At 42.6% G+C, this 11,964-nt stretch overlaps 1 protein-coding gene across 1 annotated transcript in view; it reads left to right on the forward strand.

Annotated features, from left to right (window-relative positions):
* The window catches only part of CYP2B6 (cytochrome P450 family 2 subfamily B member 6), a 122,096-nt gene that overhangs the window by 69,425 nt on the left and 40,707 nt on the right, over positions 1-11,964 (forward strand). The window lies entirely within an intron of this gene.

The raw sequence follows: 11,964 nt of genomic DNA on the forward strand, positions 1-11,964 counted from the left end.
TGAGAACTACGTGACACATGAAAAAGCTTCAATAGCCGATTCAATCAAGTGGAAGAAAGGGTATAAGTGATTGAAGATCAAATTAAAGAAATAAAGTGAGAAAACAATGTTGGAGAAAAAAGAGTAAAAAGAAACAAAGCCTCCAAAAACTATGAGACTATGTGAAAAGACCAAATCTACGTTTGATTGGTATACCTGAAAGTGATGGGGAGAATGGAATCAAGTTAGAAAACACTCTTCAGGATATTAGGCAGGAGAACTTCCCCAACCTAGCAAGGCAGGCCAACATTCAAATTCGGGAAATACAGAGAACACTACAAAGATACTCCTTGAGAAGAGCAACCCAAAGACACATAATTGTCAGATTCACCAAGGTTGAAATGAAAGAAAAAATGTTAAGGGCAGCCAGAGAGAAAGGTCCGGTTACCCACAAAGGGACGCCCATCAGACTAATAGTGGATCTCTCAACAGAAACTCTACAAGCCAGAAGAGAGTGGGGACCGATATTCAACATTTTAAAGAAAAGAATTTTCAACCCAGAATTTCATATCCAGGCAAACTAAGCTTCGTAAGTGAAGGAGAAATAAAATCCTTTGAAGACAAGCAAATGCTGATTTTGTCACCACCAGGCCTGCCTTACAAGAGTTCCTGAAGGAAGCACTAACCATGGAAAGGAACAACCAGTACCAGTCACTGCAAAAACATGCCAAATTGTAAAGACCATTGATGCTAGGAAGAAACTGCAGAAAGTAATAGGCAAAATAATCAGCTAACATCATAATGACAGGATCAAATTCACACATGACAATACTAATCTGAAACGTAAATGGGCTAAATGCCCCAATTAAAAGACACAGACTGGCCGGGCGCGGTGGCTCAAGCCTGTAATCCCAGCACTTTGGGAGGCCGAGGCGGGTGGATCACGAGGTCAGGAGATCGAGACTATCCTGGTTAACATGGTGAAACCCCGTCTCTACTAAAAATACAAAAAACTAGCCGGGCATGGTGGCGGGCGCCTGTAGTCTCAGCTACTTGGGAGGCTAAGGCGGGAGAATGGCGTGAACCCGGGAGGCGGAGCTTGCAGTGAGCCGAGATCATGCCACTGCACTCCAGCCTGGGAGACACAGCGAGACTCCGTCTCAAAAAAAAAAAAAAAAAAAAAAAAAAGACACAGACTGGCAAATTGGATAAAGAGTCAAGACCCATCAGTGTGCTGTATTCAAGAGACCCGTCTCATGTGCAGAGACACACATAGGCTCAAAATAAAGGGATAGAGGAAGATCTACCAAGCAAATGGAAAGCAAAAAGAAGCAGGGGTTGCAATTCTAGTCTCTGATAAAACAGACTTTAAACCAACAAAGATCAAAAGAGACAAGGCCATTACATGATGGTTAAGGGATCAATTCAACAAAAAGAGCTAATTATCCTAAATATATAAGCACTCAATACATGAGCACCCAGATTCATAAAGCAAGTCCTTAGAGACCTACAAAGAGATGTAGACTCCCACACAATAATAATGGGAGACTTTAACACCCCACTGTCAATATTAGACAGATCAATGAGACAGAAGGTTAACAAGGATATCTGGGAATTGAACTCAGCTCTGTGGACCTAATAAACATCTACAGAACTTTTCACCCCAAATCAATGGAATATACATTCTTCTCAGCACCACATTGCACTTTTTCCAAAATTGACCACATAGGTGGAAGTGAAGCACTCCTCAGCAAATGTAAAAGAACAGAAATCACAACAAACTGTCTCTCAGACCACAGTGCAATCAAATTAGAACTCAGGATTAAGAAACTCACTCAAAACCACACAACTACATGGAAACTGAACAACCTGTTCCTGAATGACTACTGGCTAAATAACAAAATGAAGGCAGAAATAAAGATGTTCTTTGAAACCAATGAGAGCAAAGACACAACGTTCCAGAATCTCTGGGACACATTTAAAGCAGTATGTAGAGGGAAATTTATAGCATTAAATGCCTACAAGAGAAAGCAGGAAAGATCTAAAATCGACACCCTAACATCACAATTGAAAGAACTAGAGAAGCAAGAGTAGACACATTTAAAAGCTAGCAGAAGGTAAGAAATAGCTAAGATCAGAGCAGATGAATGAGATAGAGACAGAAAAAACCCTTCAAAAAATCAATGAATCCAGGAACTGGTTTTTGGAAAAAATCAACAAAATAGATAGATGGCTAGCAACCCTAATAAAGAAGAAAAGAGAGAAGAATCAAATAGATGCAATAAGAAATGGTAAAGGGGATATCACCACCGATCCCACAGAAATACAAACAACCATCAGAGGATACTACAAAAACCTCTATGCAAATAAACTAGAAAATCTAGAAGAAATGGATAAATTTCTGGACACATACACCCTCCCAAGACTAAACTAGGATGAAGCTGAATCCCTGAATAGACCAAAAACAGGCTCTGAAATTGAGGCAGTAATTAATAGCCTACCAACCAAAAAAAGTCCAGGATCAGATGGATTCACAGCCAAATTCCACCAGAAGTACAATGAGGAGCTGGTACCATTCCTTCTGAAACTATTCCAAAATAGAAAAAGAGGGGAATCCTCCCTAACTCATTTTGTGAGGCCAGCATCATCCTGATACCAAAGCCTGGCAGAGACACAACAGAAAAAGAGAATTTTAAACCAATATCCCTGATGAACATCGATGCAAAAATCCTCAATAAAATACTGGCCAACAAAATCCAGCAGCACATCAAAAAGCTTATCCACCATATCAAGTTGGCTTCATCCCTGGGATGCAAGGCTGGTTCAACATACACAAATCAATAAGCATAATCCATCATATAAACAGAACCAAAGACAAAAACCACATGATTATCTCAATAGATGCAGAAAAGGCCTTTGACAAAATACAACAGCCCTTCATGCCAGAAACTCTCAATAAATTAGGTGTTGATGGGATGTTTCTCAAAATAAAAAGAGCTATTTGTGAAAAACCCACAGTCAATATCATACTGAATGGGCAAAATTTGGAAGTATTCCGTTTGAAAACTGGCACAAGACAGGGATGCCCTCTCTCACCACTCCTATTCAATATAGTGTTGGAAGTTCTGGCCAGGGCAATCAGGCAAGAGAAAGAAATAAAGGTATTCAACAGGAAAAGAGGAAGTCAAATTGTCCCTGTTTGCAAATGACATGAGTGTATATTTAGAAAACCCCATCGTCTCAGTCCAAAATCTCTTTAAGCTGATAAGAAACTTCAGCAAAATCTCAGGATACAAAATCAACGTGCAGAAATTACAAGCATTCTTATACACCAATAACAGACAGAGAGCCAAATCATGAATGAACTCCCATTCACAATTGCTACAAAGAAAATAAAATACATAGGAATCCAATTTACAAGGGATGTTAAGGACTTCTTCAAGGAGAACTAGAAACCACTGCTCAACGAAATAAAAGAGGACACAAACAAATGGAAGAACATACCATGCTCATGGATAGGATGAATCAATATCATGAAAATTGTCATACTGCCCAAGGTAATTTATAGAGTCAATGCCATCCCCATCAAGCTACCAATGACTTTCTTCACAGAATTCAAAAAAACTATGTTAAAGTTCATATGGAACCAAAAAAGAGCCCACATTGCCAAGACAATCCTAAGCAAAAAGAGCAAAGCTGGAGGCATCATACTACTTGACTTCAAACTAGACTACAAGTCTACAGTAAACCAAAACAGCATGATACTATTACCAAAACAGAGAGCTATACCAATGAAACAGAACAGAGGCCTCAGAAATCACACATCTACAACCATCTGATCTTTGACAAACCTGACAGAAAGGAACAATGGGGAAAGGATTCCCTATTTAATAAATGGTGCTGAGAAAACTGGCTAGCCATATGTAGAAAGCTGAAACTGGATCCCTTCCTTACACCTTGTACAAAAATTAATTCAAGATGGATTAAAGATTTAAATGTTAGGACTAAAACCATAAAAACCCTAGAAGAAAACCTAGGCGATACCATTCAGAACATAGGCATGGGCAAGGACTTCATGTCTAAAATACCAACAGCAATGGCAATAAAAGCCAAAATAGACAAATGGGATCTAATTAAACTAAAGAGCTTCTGCACAGCAAAAGAAACTACCATCAGAGTGAACAGGCAACCCACAGAATGGGAGAAAATTTTTGCAATCTACCTATCCGGCAAAGGGCTAATATCCAGAATCTACAAAGAACTTAAACAAAATTACAAGAAAAAAATCAAACAACCCCATCAAAAAGTGGGTGAAGGATATGAACAGACACTTTTCAAAAGAAGACATTCATGCAGGCAACAGACACATGAAAAAATGCTCATCATCACTGGTCATCAGAGAAATGCAAATCAATACCACAATGTGATACCATCTCACACCAGTTAGAATGGCGATCATTAAAAAGTCAGGAAAGAACAGGAGCTGGAGAGGATGTGGAGAAGTAGGAACACTTTTACACTGTTGGTGGGAGTGTAAACTAGTTCAACCATTGTGGAAGACAGTGTGGCGATTCATCAAGGATCTAGAACTAGAAATACCATTTGACCCAGTGATCCTATTACTGGGTATATACCCAAAGGATTATAAATCATGCTACTATAAAGACACATGCACAGGTATGTTTATTGTGGCACTATTCACCAAAGCAAAGACTTGGAACCAACCCAAATGTCCATCAATGATAGACTGGATTAAGAAAACGTGGCACATATACACCATGGAATACTATGCAGCTATAAAAAAAGGATGAGTTCGCGTCTTTTGTAGCGACATGAATGAAGCTGGAGCAAACTATCGCAAGGACAGAAAACCAAATATAGCATGTTCTCACTCACAGGTGGGAATTGAACAATGAGAACACTTGGACACAGGTGGGGAAACATCACACAATGGGACCTGTCATGGGGTGAGTGAATGGGGGAGGGATAGCATTGGGAGAAATACCTAATGCAAATGACGAGTTAATGGGTGCAGCACGTGAACATGGCATATGTATACATATGTAACAAACCTGCACGTTGTGCACATGTACCCTAGAATTTACAGCATAATAAAAATAAAATAACATAACATAAAATAAAAAAGAAGAAGAGAATTAAACCTAAGTAAAGTACTTAGAACTAATTGCTGGCACATTGCTGTGTTAGTTGCTGTTCTCCCAAGCCAGAAGCAGCACAGACAAGTTACCACCAGGGGACGCTGTATTTTCCCAGTTCCACGGGTTACTCAGGCTCAAGAGTCTGGCAGAGCATCACAACAGCCCTGAATTTGAATCCTGCTCTGCCACTGCCTAGCTGAGATCTTTTATTGCCTGCCTAGCTGAGACATTTACTAGCACTAGGCCTCTTTATTAATTTCAGTTCATTCCTTTTTTTCTTCTTTTTTTTTGAGACACTCTCACTTTGTCGCCCAGGCTGGAGTGCAGTGGCACAATCTTGGCTCACCACAGCCTTCACCTCCGGGGTTCAAAGGGTTCTTCTGCCTCAGCCTCCCGGGTAGCTGGGATACAGGCACCCGCCACCACCTCTGGTAAATTTTTATATTTTTAGTAGAGATGGGGTTTTACCATGTCAGCCAGGTTGATCTTGAACTCCTGACCTCCTGTGATCCACCCACCTCGGCCTCCCAAAGTGCTGGGATTACAAGCCTGAGCCAACATGCCAGGCAGAAAGCTGGTTTTCTTGAGAGGTGATGAAGACTTGAGGCCACGTCAACCATACCTGAGTTAGAATTCCAGTTCCAGCACCTACAATCTATATTTCCTTTGATAAATGACTTCATCAATCTGCCCTTCAGTTTCCTCCTTTATCAAATGAGTATTTTAACAAAATCTCTATATAACATATGGCAATCACGATGGATACACCATGAGGATTCAATGTGATACTGTAGGAAATCCTTTAATGCAAGGCTTGGCATGAAAAGCAACTCCTATCAACCTTAAAATATTAAGACTAATATTAAACTAATACTTGGGGGCAGGAAGATTACATGAGGGCAGTTCAGGACCAGCCTGGTCAACATGGTGAAACTCCATCTCTACTAAAAATACAAAATTAGTTGGGTGTGGTGGCGTGCACCTTGTAATCCCAGCTACTCAGGAGACTGAGTCAGGAGAATTGCTTGAAACCAGGAGGCAGAGGCTGCAATGAGCCAAAATCACACCACTGCACTCCAGCCTAGGCGACAGACTCTGTCACAAACCCAGCCCCCCTCCCAAAACCCCCCAAAAACCTGTGCAGGAGTGCTATTCTCAGCCCCATTTTATTTTTTTCATTGATTTTTGAAACAGGGTCTCACTCTGTCACCCAGGCTGGAGTGCGGTGGCACGATCACAGCTCACTGCAGCATTGACTTCCTGGGCTCAAGCGATCCTCGCACCCAGCCTCCTAACTAGCTGGGACTACAGGTGTGTGCCACTAAGTCTGGATAATTTTCAAATTTTTTTGTAGAGATGGGGTCTCACTATGTTGCCCAGGCTGGTCTCAAACTCTTTGGTTCAAGCGATCCTCCCGCCGCAGCCTCACAAAGTGCTGGGATTAGAGTCATGAGCCACTGTGCCCGACTTCATCACCATTTTATAGATGAGGAAACAGAGGCACAGATGAGTGAAGACATTTGCTCAACTTCACATTGCTAGTGGCTGGTCCAGGATTCAGATTTAGAACAGTTACTTCAGATCTATTCTCCTTTGCACAACCACTCCACCCTCATTTTGCAGATGAGAAACGGAGGCTCAGTGAGGGGAAAATTCTTGATCAGGACTGTACAGGCAATGCTAGGATTTGAGCACTGCGTTCCTCTTTAGCTGGCACAGAGAAGTACCTGAGGTATTCCAGGGCTGTCCAGGTGGAGACCCTTGCCTTGGCCATAGGAGTACATGGAGTCGGGGAGATATTAGAACACAAGTCACTGACATGGGCAGATCACCTGAGGTCAGAAGTTTGAGACCAACTTGGCCAACATGGTGAAAACCCATCTCTACTAAAAATACAAAAATTAGCCGGGTATGGTTGTGTGTGCCTGTAATTCCAGCTACTCGGGAGGCTGAGGCAGGAGAATCGCTGGAACCTTGGAGGTGGATGTTGCAGTGAACTGAGATGGCTCCATTGCACTCCAGCCTGGGTGACAGAGTGAGACTCCATCTCAAAAAACAAACAAAAACAAACAAACAAAAATGAACACAGTTCAGAAGAATTCCTCAGGAGGCTAAGGGTCCCCACCTGCTTTGTCCACAGAGTTTATGTCCTTCTCAAGAAGGGTGTGAGAGAGAGACACGGAGAAATGTCTAGAGATACAGGGCTCTTTTTATTTTTTTTGTTTTGTTGTGTTGTGTTTTAGTTGGAGTCTCACTCTGTTGTCCAGGATGGGGTGTTGCCCAGGCTGCAGTGGAGTACTCTAGCTCTGGCAGCCCATCTGTAGCTCCCCTGGCCCATGTCTAGCTCCGCGGGCCTGACTCTAGCTCCCTCCACCTCTCTGTGAATGTCTATGTCTCTCCCTGTGTCAATTACACATTCATCAAACACTTACTGTGTGTCTACCCACTGGCATATTGAGTCTCATGTCCAACCTCACAATGACTCTATAGGGTTGGTGTATTAGTTCATTCTCATGCTGCCAATGAACACATACCTGAGACTGGGTAATTTATGAAGAAAAAGAGATTTAATGGAGTCACAGTTCCACATGGCTGGGGAAGCCTCACAATCATGACAGAAGGCAGAGGAGGAGGAAAGACACATCTTACATGGTGGCAGGCAAGAGACAGAGCGTGTGCAGGGAAAACTGCCCTTTGTAAAACCATCAGATTGTGTGAGAATTATTCACTATCACAAAACAGCATGGGAAAATCCACCCCCATGATTCAATTACCTCCCTCTGGGTCCCTCCCATGACATGTGGGGATTATGGGAACTATATCTCAAAATGAGATTTGGGTGGGGACACAGCCAACCCATATCATTCCACCCCTGACCACTCCCAAATCTCATGTCCTCACATTTCAAAATAAATCATGCCTTCCCAACAGTCCCCCAAGGGACCCTTAACTCATTTCAGCATTAACTCAGAAGTCCACAGTTCAAAGTCTCATCTGATATGAGGCAAGTCCCTTCTGACTATCAACCTGTAAAATTAAAAGCAAGTTAATTATTTCCTAGATACAATGGGGGTACAGCCACTGGGTAAATATACCCATTCCAAAAGGAGAAATTGGCCAAAACAAAGGGGCTATAGGCCCCATGCAAGTCCAAAATCCAGCAGGGCAGTCAAATCTTAAATCTCCAAAATGATCTCCTTTGACACCATGTCTCACATGCAGGTCATGCTGATGCAAGAGATGGGTTCCCATGACCATAGGCAGCCCTGCCCCTGTGGCTTGCAGAGTATGGTCCCTCTCCTGGCTGCCTTTACAGGCTGGCATTGAGCGTCTGTGACTTTTCCAGGTGCACAGTGCAAGTTGTTGGTGGATCTACCATTCTGGGGTCTGGAGGACAGAGGCCCTCTTCTCACAGCTCCACTAAACAGTGCCCCAGTGGGGACTCTGTGTGGGGGCTCCAACCCCACATTTGCTTTCTTCACTGCTCTAGCAAAGGTTCTCCATGAGGACCCTGCCCCTGCAGCAGTCCTCTGCCTGGCCACCCTGGTGTTTCCATACATCCTCTGAAATCTAGGCGGAGGTTCCCAAACCTCAGTTCTTGTCTCCTGTGCACTCACAGGCCCAACACCACTTGGAAATTTCGAAGGCTTGGGGCTTGCACCCTCCAAAGCCAAGGCCTGAACTGTACCTTGGCCACCTTTAGCCAAGGCTGGACTGGCTGGGAGGCAGGGCACCAAGTCCCAAGGCTGCACATAGCAGGGGAGCCCTGGAGACCTTTTCCCCATTGTCTTGGTGATTAACATTCTGCTCCTGGTTACTTATGGAAATTCCTGCAGCTGGCTTGAATTTCTCCCCAGGAATTGGGGTTTTCTATTGCATCTTCAGGCTGCAAGTTTTCCAAACTTTTATACTCTGTTTTCTCGTGAATGCTTTGCTGCTTAGAAATGTCTTCTGTGAGATACCCTAAATCATTTCTATCAAGTTCAAAGTTCCACTGATCTTTGGAGCAGGGGCAATATGTCACCAGTCTCTTTGCATAGCAACAGTGACCTTTAGTGCAGTTCGCAACAACTTCCCCATCTCCATCTGAAACCACCTCAGCCTGGATGTTATTGTCCATATCGCTATCAACATTTTGGTCAAAACCATTCAACAAGTCTCTAGGAAGTTCCAAACTTTCCCACATTTTCCTGTTTTCTTCTGAGTCTTCCAAACTGTTCCAACCTCTACCTGTCACTCAGCTTCCACATTTTTGGGTGTCTTTACGGCAGTGTCCCACTCCCAGTACCAATTTACTGTATTAGTCCATTCTCATGCTGCTAATGAAGACATACTCGAGACTGGGTAATTTATAGAGAGAAAGAGGTTTACTGGACTCAGGTCCACAAGGCTGGAGAGGCCTCATAATCATGGTGGATGGGGAAGAAGTAGCAAAGGCACATCTTGCATAGTAGCAGGCAAGAGAGAGCAGCAGACAAGAGAGGGAAACTTCCCTTTATAAAACCATCAGATCTCATTATACTTATTCACTATCAGAAGAACAGTACGGGAAAACCCATCCCCATGAGTCAATCACCTCCCACAGTCTCCCTCCTATAACACGTGGGGATTATGGGAACTACAATTTAAGATGAGATTTGGGTGGAGACACAGCCAAACAATATCACTAGGTATCCATATGTTCCAGATAAGGAAACTTTAGGCTCCAAGCTGAGCTTGCACTTGCCTGAGCATCTTTAGCACAACAAACGAATGACGAAGATGGGATTTGAGCTCAGGTATGTCTGACTCAAAACATATGGGGAAAAGAAAGAGAGATCAAAATGGAGTTTCTTATGTCTTCCTTTTCTATGTAGACACATAGTACCTGGCCCCACATGGGTATGTGGCCCCACAGGTGATCATTGCCCTGCCCAACCCGAGGAAGAAGGAATGATGATGAATATTTCTATTGAGTATTTATCTTCCTATTTGCCTAGGGAATGCACCAGGATGCTTAATGCCTACAACCCAAAATTGGTTGATAGAAGTACCTACTGTCAGTGCCACCAGTAGATTTACTTATCATATGGTAAGTGGAATGTCACTCAGACTACAGGTAAATTATTTGCAGACCCTTTTTATCAAAGATCATTAAAATCTAGGCCTAAGGGGAAGCCTTGCCCCAGGGAAATTCCCAAAGAGTCAAAAGCCCAGAAGTTTTAGTTTGGGAAGAGTGTGTGGCTGATAGTGTGGTGATATTACAAAACGAAGAATTTGGAACTATTATAGATTGGGCACCTCGAGGTCAATTCTGCCTCAATTGCACAGGACAAACTCAATCGTGTCCCAGTGCACATGTGAGTCCAGCTGTGGACAGTGACTTAATGGAAGGTTTAGATAAAAACAAGTACAAAAGGTTAGAGTCTCTCTACCCTTGGGAATGGGGTGAAAAGGGACTCTCATCACCTCCACCAAAGTTAGTTAGTCCTGTTACTGGTCCTGAGCACCCAGAACTTTGGAAGCTTACTGTGGCTTTGCACCACATTAGAATTTGGTCTGAAAATCAAGCTATAAGAACAAGAGACCATAAGCCATCTTATACTATGGACCTAAATTCCAGTCTGACAATTCCCTTGCAAAGTTGTGTAAAGCCCCCTTATATGCTAGTTGTAGGAAAAATAGTAACCCAGATTCCAAAACTATAACCTGTGAAAATTGCAGATTGTTTACTTGCATTGATTCAACTTTTAATTGGCAGCACCGTAGTCTACTAGTGAGAGCAAGAGAGGGTGTGTGGATCCTGTGTCCATGGACCAACCGTAGGAGGCTTCGCCATCCATTCGTATTTTAAATGAAGTGTTAAAAAAGAGTTCTAAATAGATCCCAAAGATTCATTTTTACTTTGATTGCAGTAATTGTGGCATTAATTGCAGTCACAGCGATGGCTGCTGTGGCGGGAGTTGCATTGCACTCTTCTGTTCAGACAGTACACTTGGTTAACAATTGGCAAAAACATTGTATGAGACTGTGGAATTCACAATCTAGTACTGATCAAAAACTAGCAAATCAAACTAATGATCTTAGACAAAATGTCATTTGATGGGAAATAGGCTCATGAGCTTGGAACATCATTTTCAGTTACAGTGTGACGGGGATATGTTAGATTTTTGTGTTACATCCCAAGCCTGTAATGAGTCTGAGCATCACTGGTACATGGTTAGACACTATCTACAAGGAAGAGAAGATCATTTTCCTTTAGACATTTCAAAATTAAAAGAATAAATTTAAATTTGGTGCCAGGAACTAAGGCAATCACAGAAGCTGTTGATAGCCTCACAAATCTTAACCCGGTGACTTGGGTTAAAACCCTCGGGAGTTCCACTATTATAAATTTTGTATTAATCCTTGTGTGCCTGTTTTGCCTATTGGTAGTTTGCAGGTGTATCCAGCAGCTCCAAAGACACAGCGATCATCAAGAACGAGCCATGATGACGATGACAGTTCTGTCAAAAAGAAAAGGGGGAAATGTGGGGAAAAGAAAGAGAGATCAGATTGTTGCTGTGTCTATGTAGAAAAGGAAGACATAAGAAACTCCATTTTGATCTGTACTAAGAAAAATCGTTCTGCTTTGAGATGCTGTTAATCCTCAACTTTAGCCCCAACCCTGTGCTCACAGAAACATGTGCTGTATGGAATCAAGATTTAATCGATTTAGGGATGTGCAGGAAATGCCTTGTTAAAAATATTTTTGCAGGCAGTATATCCGGTAAAAGTCATCGCCATTCTCCATTCTCTATTAACCAGGGACACAATGCTCTGCAGAAAGCAGCAGGGACCTCTGCCC

Source organism: Macaca fascicularis, chromosome 19 (genome assembly GCF_037993035.2).
Source record: "Macaca fascicularis isolate 582-1 chromosome 19, T2T-MFA8v1.1".
Taxonomy (NCBI): Eukaryota; Metazoa; Chordata; class Mammalia; order Primates; family Cercopithecidae; genus Macaca; species Macaca fascicularis.